At 45.0% G+C, this 14,441-nt stretch overlaps 1 protein-coding gene across 10 annotated transcripts in view; it reads right to left on the bottom strand.

Moving 5' to 3' along the window:
* The window catches only part of NCOR2 (nuclear receptor corepressor 2), a 404,021-nt gene extending 395,286 nt beyond the window's left edge, over nucleotides 1-8,735 (bottom strand). For 3 of the 10 annotated variants that reach the window (XM_048821124.2, XM_048821129.2, XM_048821126.2), the window contains exon 1: nucleotides 8,317-8,735. The gene's annotated coding sequence lies outside the window, so the exon portion shown is untranslated. The remainder of the gene's footprint in view (nucleotides 1-8,316) is intronic. The other 7 variants (XM_048821131.2, XM_048821133.2, XM_048821134.2 and 4 more) reach the window with 4 other exon arrangements.
* Between the last annotated feature and the right edge of the window lie 5,706 nt (nucleotides 8,736-14,441).

Genomic DNA, 14,441 nt, shown 5'->3' with positions numbered 1-14,441 from the left:
ACCCCATGCTTTAAGGAAGTTTGTATCTCAGCTTTGCCGCTGGAGGCCACTGCTGATGCTGTCCATACAAGGCTCTCCACTGCTAGGTCAGAGAACTGGCTCTCAATAAAGCCCACACTACGGGTTATTATGTAAATCACTCTCTTCCACAAGGAGAGGATAAACCAACGACACTTGGCTAGATATTAACCCAACAGCCAGCATCACAGAAAGGAAATCCTGTGGGTCTCCCTGCCTTGGCATGTGTATACACGCTCAGCTCCAGCTGGGCCTGTGGCTAACAGAGAATACTAGAAACATCCTCTGCCTCCCCCGGCCTCCCCTGCTGGGAAATCTCCTCTGGGAAGGGTCCAGTCACTCTGGCTAACTTTGGTTGTCAAGGCTCCCCTTCTCTTCCTCCTGACTTTGGATCCCTCATGTCCTCCTCTATGCGTCCTCTCAAGGTAAACACTCTTCAGCACATTTCTCCCCACTAAGCCTGAACCCTTTGTCCTCAGCCACATTTAACACCCCCTGCCCAGAGGAGCCCTACTGCTCTGATCCTGCACCACTGACGCTACCAGGAGCGGATCCAAGCCCTCTAGCTTCAGTGGGGACTTTGCTGTGCATATGGATTCCCTCCTTGCCTCCCCAATTCCACAGCTAATGAGGAGACACCAATCCCCAGCCATTATAGCACTGCTCCTGGATATCGGGTCACTCTGCTTCGGTCAATGGTTCCACCTCTGTTCTCAGACCCCTCCTTAGAGGAGTCACTCAGGCTTCAATACTGCCCCTTGCTCAAGCTTTTTCCTGCTTGGCCGCTTTCTACCCTAAGCGGACTTCTTGGTGTCTAATCAATGGCTCTGCCTCCCTAGACACCGTCCCTGGCGTCTCCATCAAGCCAACTCCCATTTTTATCTCCACATCTGTGCACTTCGGTCTTCAGGGTCAGGGCTTTAGGCCTCAAACAGCCCTGCCCTCCTCCATGAACCCGTCCTCCTGTATTCTTCTGTACCGCCCACTTTCCTGATGTAATCATTTTTGACCTGAGCTCTCCTCCTCCTGCTGCTCCTTTCATCTCTAATGTCTGCCCCCGGCCACTGCCCAACTCCCACCGCTGCCTTCACCTCCTCCAGTAGCTTCCTCGCTCTGCTGCCGCTTGCCGCCTTCTACATCACAAGAAATATGGCCCCACCACACACACCCACTGGCTCCCTATGCGTCTCAGGGATGCCTCTCTCCTGGGATCTACTCCAGACTGCTGCAATCTTCTTGCCTCCCTCTGACTTCTTCCTCTGTGTATGCCGGCAACAGCTGCCCCTGCCCCCTCTGACCTTTCCTCCCCTGTAAATCTAGGAGCCTCCTCCTACAGAGCTTCTACCATCTTTCCATCTCTTCTCCCTCAGACACCGGCCTCAAGACTGAATGCTTTAAATCTGTTATACAACATCATCTTCTACAATTCATACACCTCTGCTGCCTCTGAAGTTTTTGTGCCACAAAGTGTCCTGGGATAGAGTCTGCATGAAAAATCTTATAGAAAACACAGCTGCATGGTATTTAACAGCACCAGCTTTAGGATAGCTTCTTTTAAAAGGCGTCACACCGTTTTGAAGAGTTTCCTTGCACTTAACAGCAAGCACATCCAAAGAAAGAGAAAAGAAAAGTTTCTGCCAACCCTTCTAACTCAAACATTATGGCATCAGGGATAAGAGAAAAATCTTTTGGCTGACTAAAGAGCCATGTAGGTTCAAATCCAAGCGTAAGTTGATATTACCTATAATTGGTTCCCGAGCCAAAAAACACAGACAAAAAGAAAAAAAGAAATGGAAGGCATTAAACAACCGATGCATTCACTATTCTTGAAAACGTCAGTGTTTTCATTTAAGTTATTTTTTTACATAACCTTCAGTTTCATGGCTCATAAAATTAATTTGGAGTTACTTCCCTTCCCATAACGAGCCAGCGCTGTTCTCCTTTACATTAGCTAATGTTGGTTCAGCATTCTGAAAACAGAAAGTGCTTCATCGAGCTAAGTGTTATCATCATCGCCAGGGTCACCCAGGAGGCACCTCACCTTGGCACTTACTTCGACGCCCGTCTGGTCGCCCTTTTCCCCTCACAACCCAGTTCTCACGAAGAGCTGGTTTTTACTTACCACATAGGCTGACCTCACGACATCGCTCAGAGCTGTGAAAAATTTTGTGCCCTGAGGGATTCTTCCGTCAACCTGGCAACTACCTCTCAGAGAGATGGATCGCCTACACAGACAGAAAAACCCCCTTCCGCCTACACTATGGCATTACAGCGGCACAGCTGCAGGGCCGTAGCTATTACTGTGCTTCGTCGACAACAAACTTGACCGGGCGCCTTCGCCCCTTAACGGATTTTGTGATCATTGGGCAGTTCACCTGAGGATGTGCGGCAGAGCTGGTGTACACACACACACACACCCAAACATATATATAAGTGGTACCACTCTATTTTAATATTATGGTTAGGGTATAATCATAATGCCTTTTTTATAACAGAGACTTTTTTGAACTTTAAACACACACATTTCTGCCTCAACAAATAACGCAATTGAAAACAAAAAATTCTTTATTAGTTTTTTATTTTTATTTTTATTCAAAGAAAAAAATGTGAGTGGAAACCTCAGCATGAAGTAATATTAACAAAATGTCAGTTTCTTGTTTGGGTTTTTATGAACTTGTTTGCGCTTTTAAATAGAGCTATAAAAATGTCATAGCAAAAAATGTTTAAAAACAATTTATGCATAAAGCTAACCAAACAATTTCAACAGGTTTCCACCTTTGGCTCCCAAACACAACAAAGTGTCATAAAAATTTAAATACCCTCAAAGTGTTTGCATAAACTTACATTTAAAATTTTGGTTTCATTGTTATACACTTTTCTTTTATGTTATGTTAAAGGGAAGTATTGATGGTTAAAATCTGTGCTTCTAAATAGTTAATTTACTGGTGATAATTATTCCACTTTTAACTCTAAAAAGCTTGGTAAAAATTACATTACTAACTCTTTTGCTAAAGCAGAGTACTGTCCAGCCGGGGAAAGCAATACACCTCCTCAGAGAAGATTGTAAGCATCTATTCTCGCAGTTAAGCATTACATTTAGAATATCAGTAATGCACCTCAAGTAAAAATTAACAGCTATGCAACTATTTCAAAAGTATAGCTTGAGTTATAAACTACTTGGTCACCATTACATTGTAAACAAACTAAGTCAATCTGTGTATTAAACCTGGGTTACTGAAAACAAGGAGAAATGTAAACAAAAAAAACCTAACTTTATTATGTTAAACTAACTAGCTGTTTAAGGTTGCATCCGACAGACCAAAGACACGAAAAGAGATCATCACGCAGCCAAACATCTAACACCACTCACTATATCTTCAACTGACTTACTCTGAAGCCTTGGCCCTCACTTAACCTTGCAGGCCTACATTTCCAGTGGCGTCTAGTAATTTGGTCAGAACAAGACCATTTGGTTTGGCAGGAACAGGATCAAGTGCTAAGTATCTGAAACTCGGGCCCCTTTAAAAATCTCAAATTGGGCACCAAAAATCACTTTTGAATATTGTTTATCATTCCACCCCACCGGGAAATAACTACAATAATCTCTTCCTTCTCAAAGGCTTGGAGGATTTGTTATTAGCTTGTCACGTACATTTTAAACATGTAAAGTGAAACACAAGTGCTAAATATTATTACCTTTATTCAGGTTTCTTGTCCAATAAATTAATTGAAAGCAAAACACTTGCTCAGTACAGCAGTGTTCTGCGATCACACACATTCATACCGAACTCTGGGTAATCTACAACAAGTTATACAATAATACATGAAGAAAAGGAGTACTTGTGGCACCTTAGAGACTAACACATTTATTTGAGCATAAGCTTTCGTGAGCTAAGGTGCCACAAGTCCTTCTTTTCTTTTGCGAATACAGAGTAACACGGCTGCTACTCTGAAACCAATTTTACATGAGAAATTATTTACAATACAGCCTCAAATACAGCAAAGCCTTGTATGGTATAAAATGCAATGACAGTTCATAGCTACCAGAACAATATTGATTGACGGTCTCTGTCCCAGGCAGAGCTGACCAAGCCCATCAAAAGCACTTAACTCCATTCGTGTCCCCATGAGACACTGTTGCATAGGGGTTCTCCCTACCATAGGGGGGCCCCCTTCTTTGTACCACAAGTATCACATTTCCTGCATCACTTTTCTACATCCTGCCCGCATTTCCCTCAACAGAAATTCTCTTAGCTGGGCTAAGGTTTTGGCAGCCCCAAAATATCCAGCAGTTTTACATTTATGACATAACCTCAGAACCTCCTTTTTCAGTGTATCTGGTACAACCAGCTGGTTTCTCCTATCTGTCAATTCTGAGATTCCCCGCTGTGACCAGAAAGCTTTTACTGTGGTATTTTGAGGGGATGCTACATTCGCCAATGATTTTCTAATCAAACAAACACTATTCTAAATCAGGATCCTCTCTTTGGGAAGCTTTTAGTTGCTCCGGGGTCATTTCTGAAACCCTGCATCCTGTGCTCCAGGGAGTGAACCAGGAACCCTTTGCACTTCTGCAAATGAAGGGAAGAGACGAGATAGCCATCTCTTCCTGAGAACACTCATTCCTTTGAGTAACCAATTCCTTGCTCTCCCGCGGTGTTTGCCATTAGCCTCCCAAGGAGGCCATCAGCATTACCATGATTGTGTCCACAGCTGTTGTGTGTCTATGAAGTCACAGCATGGCAGTTTTTCCAACCACCTGGCAAATGGCCCCTTAGGATTCCTGAATCTAAAGAGCCATTGCCAAGATGCACAGCCTATCCTGACCCATATAGATAAGTAGTGAAAAATTTCCGATAGATTTAACCACTGTCAGGAATTCCTATCACATGGTGCACTAATTCCTCTCTGGAGGACGTAGACAACTTCTGCAATAAACCATTACCCTCTCAACGATTGTGTTCTTATGTCACTACTGTCCCCAAACCGGGAGGATTAGTGACTGTAGGCAGACCAAGACAGGAGCAATCACCAGAGCCCTTTTCAACTCTAATCACATTTAGTGTGTCCTTTGGAGGATCCTCCTCACCCCCCATCCCACTTTCTGTGGGGATTCCACAGGGCTCAGATCCTGGGTCTCCTTCTCTTCTACCACTCCAGCTTAACTCTGGGAAATTTCAACCACAAATTCAATTACCAACTCTATGCGGTCAACTCACAGATCTACCTTTCTACTCCAGATCTGTCTCCTACCCAAAGGGGGAAAAAAAAACACTCTCCCTGTCTCTCTTCATCTCCTGGTGGATGTCCAGTCATCAGCTCAATGTGGCTGAAACAGAGATCTTAATCTCTCCCCAACTCACTCCCTGCGACCTCCTTTCTCGGTCACGGTGGGCAATACCACCCCCCGCCCATCCCCCTACATACACACACATTCATCTCTGCGATAATTCACTGCATTTATTTGCTTCTGATAGCCCAGGTAAATTTTCCAAAAGCACTAACTGTAACTCCACATGGATTTCCAGTGTAAAGCTGTCATATATTGTGCTGCTCTTCTATAGTATTTCAATTATCTCAAAACTCTGGAAACAATCATGCTTACAGCAATCCCCCTCCAGGTAGGTATTACATCCATTATACAGCTGGGTAAGCAGAGGTAGAGAGAGGTTAATTGACCTCCCCAAAGTTTCTTAATGAGTCAGCAATCAAGGGCGGAGAAGAGAGATCCTGGCCAATGAAGTGACCGTTTTGCAACTGACACCAATGGAGATTGGACTGCATGAGGTGATTCTAACTCTCATTCCCTGGCTTACAAACTTTTATTAATATCATGCACCTATTCTTCTTCAGAGCACACTGCAAGCTAACACTGGATATATTCTCACCCACCCTTACAAATCCTAGGCTAGAAGCAAATGGGAACCTCTATCCAGCTATGCAATGCCTAGAAGTCACATTAGCATCTATACAGATTTATCAAGGTTACTGATAATCAACGGCAGATAGCTAAACCTTAACAGCTGGTGTTTTCCTGGCTCGCACACTGGAGCGGAGGTCACAGAAGCATGCAAATCATAAATGCACATTCACAGCAAATGAGATTGGGGGAAAATAAAAATCAGAGATATCACCTGCCTAAAGCATCAGCATGTTTTTTTGCATACAAAATTCTTTAGCTGAACACAAAGTTAGGTCAGATCACACCTTGACTACAAATAGAATTGTTTGCAATCCTACCAAGTACCTTCCAATCACATGCAGAGTATACAGAGTTTACTGCAGTAGAAACAGGGCTAGTCTCACTGGGTCAAAATGTAACCCCTAGCCCCAGGCACAAGAAGCCACAGGAGGGATAGACAGTCATGCAGCTTCTGCTGCTCCAGCCAGTCTGGCGTGAGCTGCAGTTGGCTTCGCCAGAGAGAGTCTGCTCTTTGTGCATTGTCAGGGAACAAGAAGAGCACGGTCAGGAGAGAGAACAGGAAATTGCCTTTTTTGTCAATTTTCATTTTATCACTCCAGAGATTACCGTTCAAAAGTGGAATGTACACTTGTTGCCCACAGACACCATCAGACCAGCCCTGTTTACGCATCAGAAATATTTACATATCAGCCACTAAACTCAACATTTGCAGGTAAGTGGGCTCAGTATTCTTATTTCTATATGGATGAGACCTGCTCAACAGTGGCCGTAACTGCTCTCTTGTCTCTAACACGTCTAAAAATATGTAATGCATCAGTGAGAAACTTTATTGGGTCTAGATTTCCACTTGGCTTTGACACAGATTAGTGTCTCTGGGATCTCATGTAGGCATAAAGCCAGGAGCTTCAAATATACATGACAGTAACAGTCTGAAAATAAACAACAACAACAAAACAGCGACACACAACCGTAGAAATAAGAACTATGGATAAATATTAAAGGACAAAACAAAGGGCCAGCTATTTACATGCACATCAACAATGCATCTTGCATCACAGGACATGCTGCCAAGACAACTGCATTTCCCTATGTTCCGCTTCCAGTTTCAAAATCACTTCAATATCTTTAATAGACCTTAAAAATAACTCCCTGGGGTCCATGAATTGCAGTTCCCAGCAAGAATGTCATAGGAAGCCATTTGAAAGAGAGAAATCTGGGTGGAAAAGGGAGGGGACCAGCACTTGTTGGTTGAAGGCACAGAAGTGACATAAGATCACAAGGGTAAGAGCAGAAGAATCAATTTATCAAAGCAACTTTCCAGAGTACCACAGAGCGCAGTTCAAATTAAAGGAAAGCCTGCAGCATTCCCGCTAGAGGAAGCTTCGTTGTCCCTTGAAAAATGTCCTACTTCAAAGCGGCTTTCAACTGTAATTTTGATTTTACACAACAGCCACTCAGTTACACAGAGACACACCCACACACACACCTGCCTAAAACAAGCATTCCTCAGTTCATTTGCTCCCACAATTCACAATGATCTGCTCCGGATTCTGAGCTTATTAATAGTTCTGTGTGGTTTCTCCTCTCCCTAGCTCATATATATATTTCAGCTGGGGTGTGGAAGGGAGAGCAGAGGCCCTGCCAGTTCATGCTTTTCCCTCTAGGATGCTGTATGGGCAAGTTCCACGCTGTGTGTGCAGATGCCAAGCCTTTCTCCCCAGTCAATGCACCCTGCCAATTAGCAAGGGCTATAACAAACTCCTCTAGCCTTTCCTCACCCCCACCTCATCCTTCCATTATGGAGCATTTGCGGTGGGGAGGAAGATCAATGACATCGACCTTAGGGTGGGGAGACCAGTTCTCTCTCACACTCTCCCCTAGGGAGGTCCTTTTTAAAAAAAATCCTTCCTCTTTCTAAAGCAGGAGTTAGCCAAGCAGTTGCTCAGCAGATAACCCCCCCAGGTCTCGCTGCGGGGAATCCCAGCCTAGACGAGATGGGGCTGATCGCAAGGGGGGGGGTCCTGCCACCCCGGGACATGCATACCATGTTTTAGAAAGAGCGGTCAGGCAACAAACCAAGATCTGGGGCAGGAAGGGCTGCCCGGGAAAAGTCTGAGTTACCCTGCGCGCTTTGCAGACACACGCCAATTTTTGGGGGGGGCGGGAGGGGAGAGCTGTTTGTGTGTTAATTTTTTTTTAAAAAGGAACAAATGCATTTAAAGTGACTTTTATCCATTCAGCTCATTCTGGCATGCAAACACCCCCCGCCCGCCCCCATCACACACCAGCCAAGAGGGATTCCCCCCCTCCTCCCCCTTCTGCTTGTTTTGGAGAAAGTAAGTCTCGGGGGGGGGGGGAACCCTTCCCCCCCTTACCTAGTGCCTCTGCTAATCGCTTCTTCTTTCAAATCTTCCTCCTTCTTCTCCCCTAGTATAACGAGGATCCGTAAAGTAAGAAGGGGGGGGAGTTTGGGAAGGAAATGAGCAAGTGTGTTGGGGGGGGGGAGAAACCAACCCAAATATCCCCTGGATCAATTGCTGGAGGAGGAGCGCGCGGCTCGGTGTCTCTGCCCTTCCATCTGCTGCGGTGTTTATAAATCCAGAGCCTGGCGGGAGGGGGGGGGCTCTGTTTTCCCCGGAAACCTCCCCTCTCCTCTCTCCCTTTCTAAGATGTCTGTCTGCGGCTGCTGCTCTCTTCTCCGGAGCCTTTGCAAAGGAGCAAGTTTGTGATCCGCCTCTGGCGGCGGCTGCCGGCTGGCTGCTCCTCCCCTGCGATCCGGCGTGGGGAGGGAGCGGGGGCAGAGAGCCTGCGAGCAGCGATCCCCCCCCGCAGCAGCCCGGCTTGCACCAGCCGACTCCCCGGGTTCTTAAAGGGGCCGGGGCGCGAGACTCTGCACCGCGCTGCAAAGCGCCCAGCGTCCGCTGGGCCCCTTCCCCCGCCGCAGCCACGTTCCCTCTCTGCGGGCAGCCGGGCTCCCTTTCACCGGTCGGGTTTTATTTTTCTCTCCCGACGCAATTCCTTCGGTTTTTGTTTTTTTTTTTGGCAGAGCCGGAGGCATTGACAGACAGCAGGGCAGGGCCCCTGCTACCCACTGCAATAGACACTGGTCTGTTTTACAAGGCTGAAATGAGACTTTGCAAGGGGGGGGGGGGAAATCATAGGATATCAGGGTTGGAAGGGACCGCAGAAGGTCATCTAGTCCAACCCCCTGCTCAAAGCAGGACCCATCCCCAATTTTTGGCCCAGATCCCTAAATGGCCCCCTCAAGGATTGAACTCACAACCCTGGGTTTAGCAGGCTAATGCTCAAACCCCTGAGCTATTCCTGCCTCCCTCCCCAATCTGGGAGCCAATTCTGCTTTTTTAAAAAAAAAAAAAAAAAAAAAAAAAAAAAAAAGTCTGGTGGATATTGTGAGCCCTTCGTTTGGGGCCCCAATGCTGGGTTTTTACTCTTTGTTCCGAACCAACCTCCCTGAAGAGTTGCAAAAAGCCTCAACACCAAGTAGTGATCAAAACCTGCAACTTCAATAGCAAGCGACCAACCCTGATTGATTACAAAGGGGAACATGCAGCATTGGGCCCTGAGAAGCCGGCATGTGGTTACCTTTAGTCCAGCGTTGCCAGCTCTCCTGATTTCATTGCACGTCTCATGATAGTTGGTGTTTTTCTTAAAGGCCCAGCTCCTGGGGAGTCCAATGATTTCATGAGATTTTTAACTTTCTAAGTACTTTTCTAGCCCTCACAGTTGCAGAGGCAAACCTTGGAAATGTGAATCGAGTGCATACTAAAAGCTAGGAAGCCAGAGAACCATTTTTTTTTTGGGGTAGAAACCTCCTTTTATTAGTAAAATAATTATTAAAATAATAATTACAATAAAAATAATTAATAACACCTAGCTCTTATACAGCACTTTTCATGAGTAGCTCTCAACCCTTCACAAAGGTCAGTGAAAGTCGGTCATGATTTTTTGGAAGCATGACGTGATTTCTGAATGCTTGTGGTTGACAATACTGCTTTACACACTATTGGGGCTACTTGCAAGCGTGTTAAATGTGTATGTGTCTGCAGGATAGGGATCTAACTCACATGCATAAGTATTGACAGAATCGGGCCCATGGTTGTAATAATATTTCCAGACACAGTCTGTGATTCTGCAAGCTTCCTCCGCAAAGAAAACCCCATTTATTTCAGTGAGAATTGAGGCTTCTAATTAACATGAAAAATCAATTCCAACATGTCCAAGTAAAACTTTTGCATGTGTTTTAAGAAACTAACAGTTCACACAGGGTGTTAAAGGAGCATTTCAAAAAGGTCTGTCTGATTGCAGTTTATTTAGTTTGCCAGTTTTTCCTATTTGGTCATTTCCTTTTAGCAGGCACAAAACCTTTCTGTATAAAGATACATCACAGCTTATGCTGGGGGGAGGAGAGTGAGGGGGGAATGCAAAAGAGGCCTTAACCATTGGACTGGTTACATTGCTTTATAGTTTCCAAACACACCTCTGTCAGCTGGTGTCAGATTGTTTTACAACAGTTCAGCACATCTGCAGGGAGAAGTGAAAATCACTGCAGAATTTGCAGGCAAAAAAAAAAAAAAGAAAGGCATGCCCCTGTTTAAATAACTGTGTAACGGGACAGGGGGGCATAAACTTACCTACCCCAGGAAATTCAAGGTTATTGTCACCATCCTCATGAAGTTGTGAGTGTGAGGGAGGAAACTTTAGGACTTGATTTTCACAACTGTTGAGTACCCACAACCCCATCTGAAGTCAGTGGGAAACGCAGGGTCTCAGCACCACTGTACAGAATATAATGAGAGAAATTCTGCCCTGGAATACATGCATTTATCTTCCATTGCCTTCAGGGGTATCTAACAATCAACTATAATAATACCCAGCTCTTTACAGCACTTTCCATCAGTAGATCTCAAAGCACTTTACAAAGAAGGTCGTATCATTATCCCCATTTTACAGACAGGAAAGCTGAGGCACAGAGAGGCAAAGTGACTTACCCAAAGTCACTCAGAAAGGCCAGAACTGGGCACTTCTGTCTTGAATCAGAATTTCCTGGTTTGGTTAGTTTGTGCCCCAAACTGGACATTTTGGAAAACCCAGGCAGTTTAACAAAAATTGAAATTCAGAACATCCCAGAGTGAGGAAAAAAGCCCACTTCTGAATCATCTCTTCAGCTCATTCCAATCAATTGGAATTAATCCAGCCCACCCACCATCTTCCAGTTTTTCCACCATTATTTCATTTTCTGGTGCTCCCCTCACCCCCATCTTCCCTAACTTTGGCCCCGATCCTGCAATCCACAAGGAGTTCACAGCAGGAGCACGGCTTGCATGTGTTCTTCTGCCGCAGGCCAGCACAATCAGACATGACCTATCATCATTTGTGCCAACATGTTGTGGACCTCTAGAACTAAGAGCATAAGTCTCCATCGCTTGAGTTAAACAGACACGGCTCTATAGCTTGGGGATGTACCAGCCTCACATCCTCTGTGGACCAAGCACAGACGAGAGTGGGTAACACACCCTGACCAGTAAGTTACTTACAGCAGCTGGTGTAGCATGCGGCCTCTTAATCCCGGGCCTGTGGTTTCCTGCAATATTAGCTACCACTGAGCACATTCAGCTCTTAACAAACAATTAAACTAAATTACTGTGCCATCCCGGTCATTCATTATTTAAAATGTACACGTATCTGTCATTTTTACGGCCTGACCCTGCAATGATCTCCGCATGGTGCAAGCTGTGGAGAGCTCACGGCAAGATCTGGGCCTAAGTCTTCACTTCGGAGTTTTCCGGAGTAAGGATAGCGGGATTGAACTAATCGTTAGCAGACTATTAGCCAACTCAAGCGGACTTTTGTGAACTCTTTGCCGTTCCATCTTTAATAAACTCAAACTCCTTTACGGAAATATTTAAAGCAGCTCTTTTCCTTTGCAAGAAATATAGGGGTTGACAGGAGTTTGGACCGGGGAGTTTTCCCACCCACTTTAATGAAAGACAGAGCAAGCCCATAATGTGTTAACTACTTTTTATATGGCTTTTCTGTGATACGCTAGCAGCGTCTTCTGCCAACTTTACTTGGATCCTAATGTCAGCGAGGCCCTGATCCTGCAATGAGTTTTACGTGAGCATAGGGGTCTGCCAGCTGTTTTTTTCTCCTGCTGATAATAGCTCATCTTAACTAATTAGCCTCGCACAGTTTGTATGGCAACTTCCAACTTATCTGTATGTATATATATTTCTTCTTACTATATGTTCCATTCTATGCATCCAATGAAGCGGGCTGTAGCCCATGAAAGCTTATGCTCTAATAAATTTGTTAGTCTCTAAGGTGCCACAAGTACTCCTGTTCTTTTTGCGGATACAGACTAACACGGCTGCTATTCTGAAACCTGTCATTACAGGATTGGGACCTCAGAGGGACTCTCTTCCTGGCTTCTTGAGTAATAATAATACCTAGCCCTTTTCATCAGTAGATCTCAAAGTGCTTTACAATGGAGATCAGTCTCATTACTTCCATTTTACAGAATGGGAAACAGAGAGGCGCAGGCCAGCAGCAGAGCTGAGATAAGAACGCAAGTCCCTGTCCAGAGCGCTATCCACTAAGCAACGCTGCCTCACTATTAGAGTTGAATGGGAAGTGATCACCAGGCAGAAATGTGAGGGGTCAGCATCCTCTCCCTTAGGACTCAAGAGTTAAACTTTGGAGCCCACTCCCAAAGGTCAGCTGGGACCAGATTCTCAGCTGGTGTAAATTGGCATAGCTTCATTGTAGTCAATTGATTTTCACCAGCTGAGGATCTGTTTCCCCACTCCCCCAGATGTCCTATCTCCTTGTCCCATGTCTAGCTGAGGGCTGGCAGCTCCCTATTGCAATTTCCAAAGTTTGAAGCAAGGTCAGGTGGCCCTTGCAAACCACCGTTTCCTTCAATTCCACTTAGGCATGCAGCAGGCAATGCTGTCTGAGTGGCTGAGATATTGGCATGCTGCATATTCAGCAGCAGTAATTGGATTTCCGCAGAAGCACTGGGGTTTATCTGTGTTGTTTCTGCTTCTTTCAAGTAACTTTTGCTGCAGGAAAGTACCTGCTGCGGGGGGAAGGTGGGGGAATGAGCTGCAACCTGTTTGGAGTATTCCTTCCCTCACTGCCCCTGGCAGGCACTGGGTACAATCGTAACAAAGGAGGGGTACTTTCCACTACTCAGGAGCAGTCTCCTCACGTTTCTTTACAAGATTAGGCAACACTTTATTTGACTTGCCTCTGTAAATTCTAACCCAGAGTAAAAAGCAAAGCTGGAAAGAGGACCTGGCACTGGGATCTGGATCAGATTCATTTCAAGGCATGATCTGGTGGGGATTTAGGTTTGACAGTGCCAGGGGCCAGGTGGAAATCTGGCAAGATCAGACATTTGAGAGATTTCATTATCTTACACCAAAATTTAATTTAAATTTGACGGGGGTCTCTCATCGTCTATGGGTGTGCTTATCTGGAACGCTCCTGCAAATCTTATGTGACTGTCCAGCTACCAAATACACAGTCCACAGTCACAAATCGTATTTAGCTATAATAGTGGGTCCAAAAGCACCATGGGATAAACTCCACTGTTCACACTTACACCAACTAAGAAGATTTGGCCTGTGCTAACTTGCATAGCTGTGTAAAGAAGAAAGTCCAAGGGCTTCCCCATTGCCACAATCTCAGTATGGTGTGTGTATGCATGCGTGTGTGTGTGTATATATCTCTGTGTGTGTGTGCGCATTCGTGTACGTGTGTATATATATCATACACACACACACACATGTTTAAAATCTGGTAGTCTATGCATGCCTTCTTTGGAATTCTTGTTTGTAAGTGTTAGTCTTGCAGAATTAATATCTTGTGACGCAAAGTGGCAGTTCAAATCCCCTCCTCTCGCAGATGCAATTATTTTTGAAGATAAAGGACTCAATTTATCAGCGTTGCATTCTGGGGGGCTTATGCTCTAGCTGATTAGCATCCGTTGTCCTGTAGCTGTTTTTGCATCTGTGGCATTTATCAGGGACTTTTTTTGTGTGGCTTAAATGAAAGTCGCCCCTCCTGTAAAGGTTTCACATATTATTTTACAACCAGGGGGAGTCAGCATTTGAGTTCTTGGTGGTGCTGGAAAGAACAAAAATATAAAACTAACTTTAGAAAGCATTAGAAGTTGGAAGTGTGTCTCAGTGAAGTTCACCTAATCCTGCTAGGGCAGAGACTGTTGCTGTTCGGTGTTTGTACAGCACCCAGCACCACTGTCCCATTCCATAATATAAACATTTGCTAATGTGACTACTGTAAGAATAACAGCACCTCCCAAAACAAGAGGGCACATTCTTTACAGAAATAAAAATTTTATTAAAGTTAATGTTTAAAATCAAATTTACACAAGTTAAGAGGGAAGGTACTATACATCTGGGGTTGGGGTTGGGTTACGGGGGATTGCAACTATCAGTTATAAGGTTCACGAGGT

The sequence above is a fragment of the Caretta caretta genome, chromosome 15, assembly GCF_965140235.1.
Source record: "Caretta caretta isolate rCarCar2 chromosome 15, rCarCar1.hap1, whole genome shotgun sequence".
NCBI lineage: Eukaryota > Metazoa > Chordata > Testudines > Cheloniidae > Caretta > Caretta caretta.
Note: the sequence above shows the minus strand (reverse complement) of the source record. Positions and strands in the feature narration are given on the sequence as shown.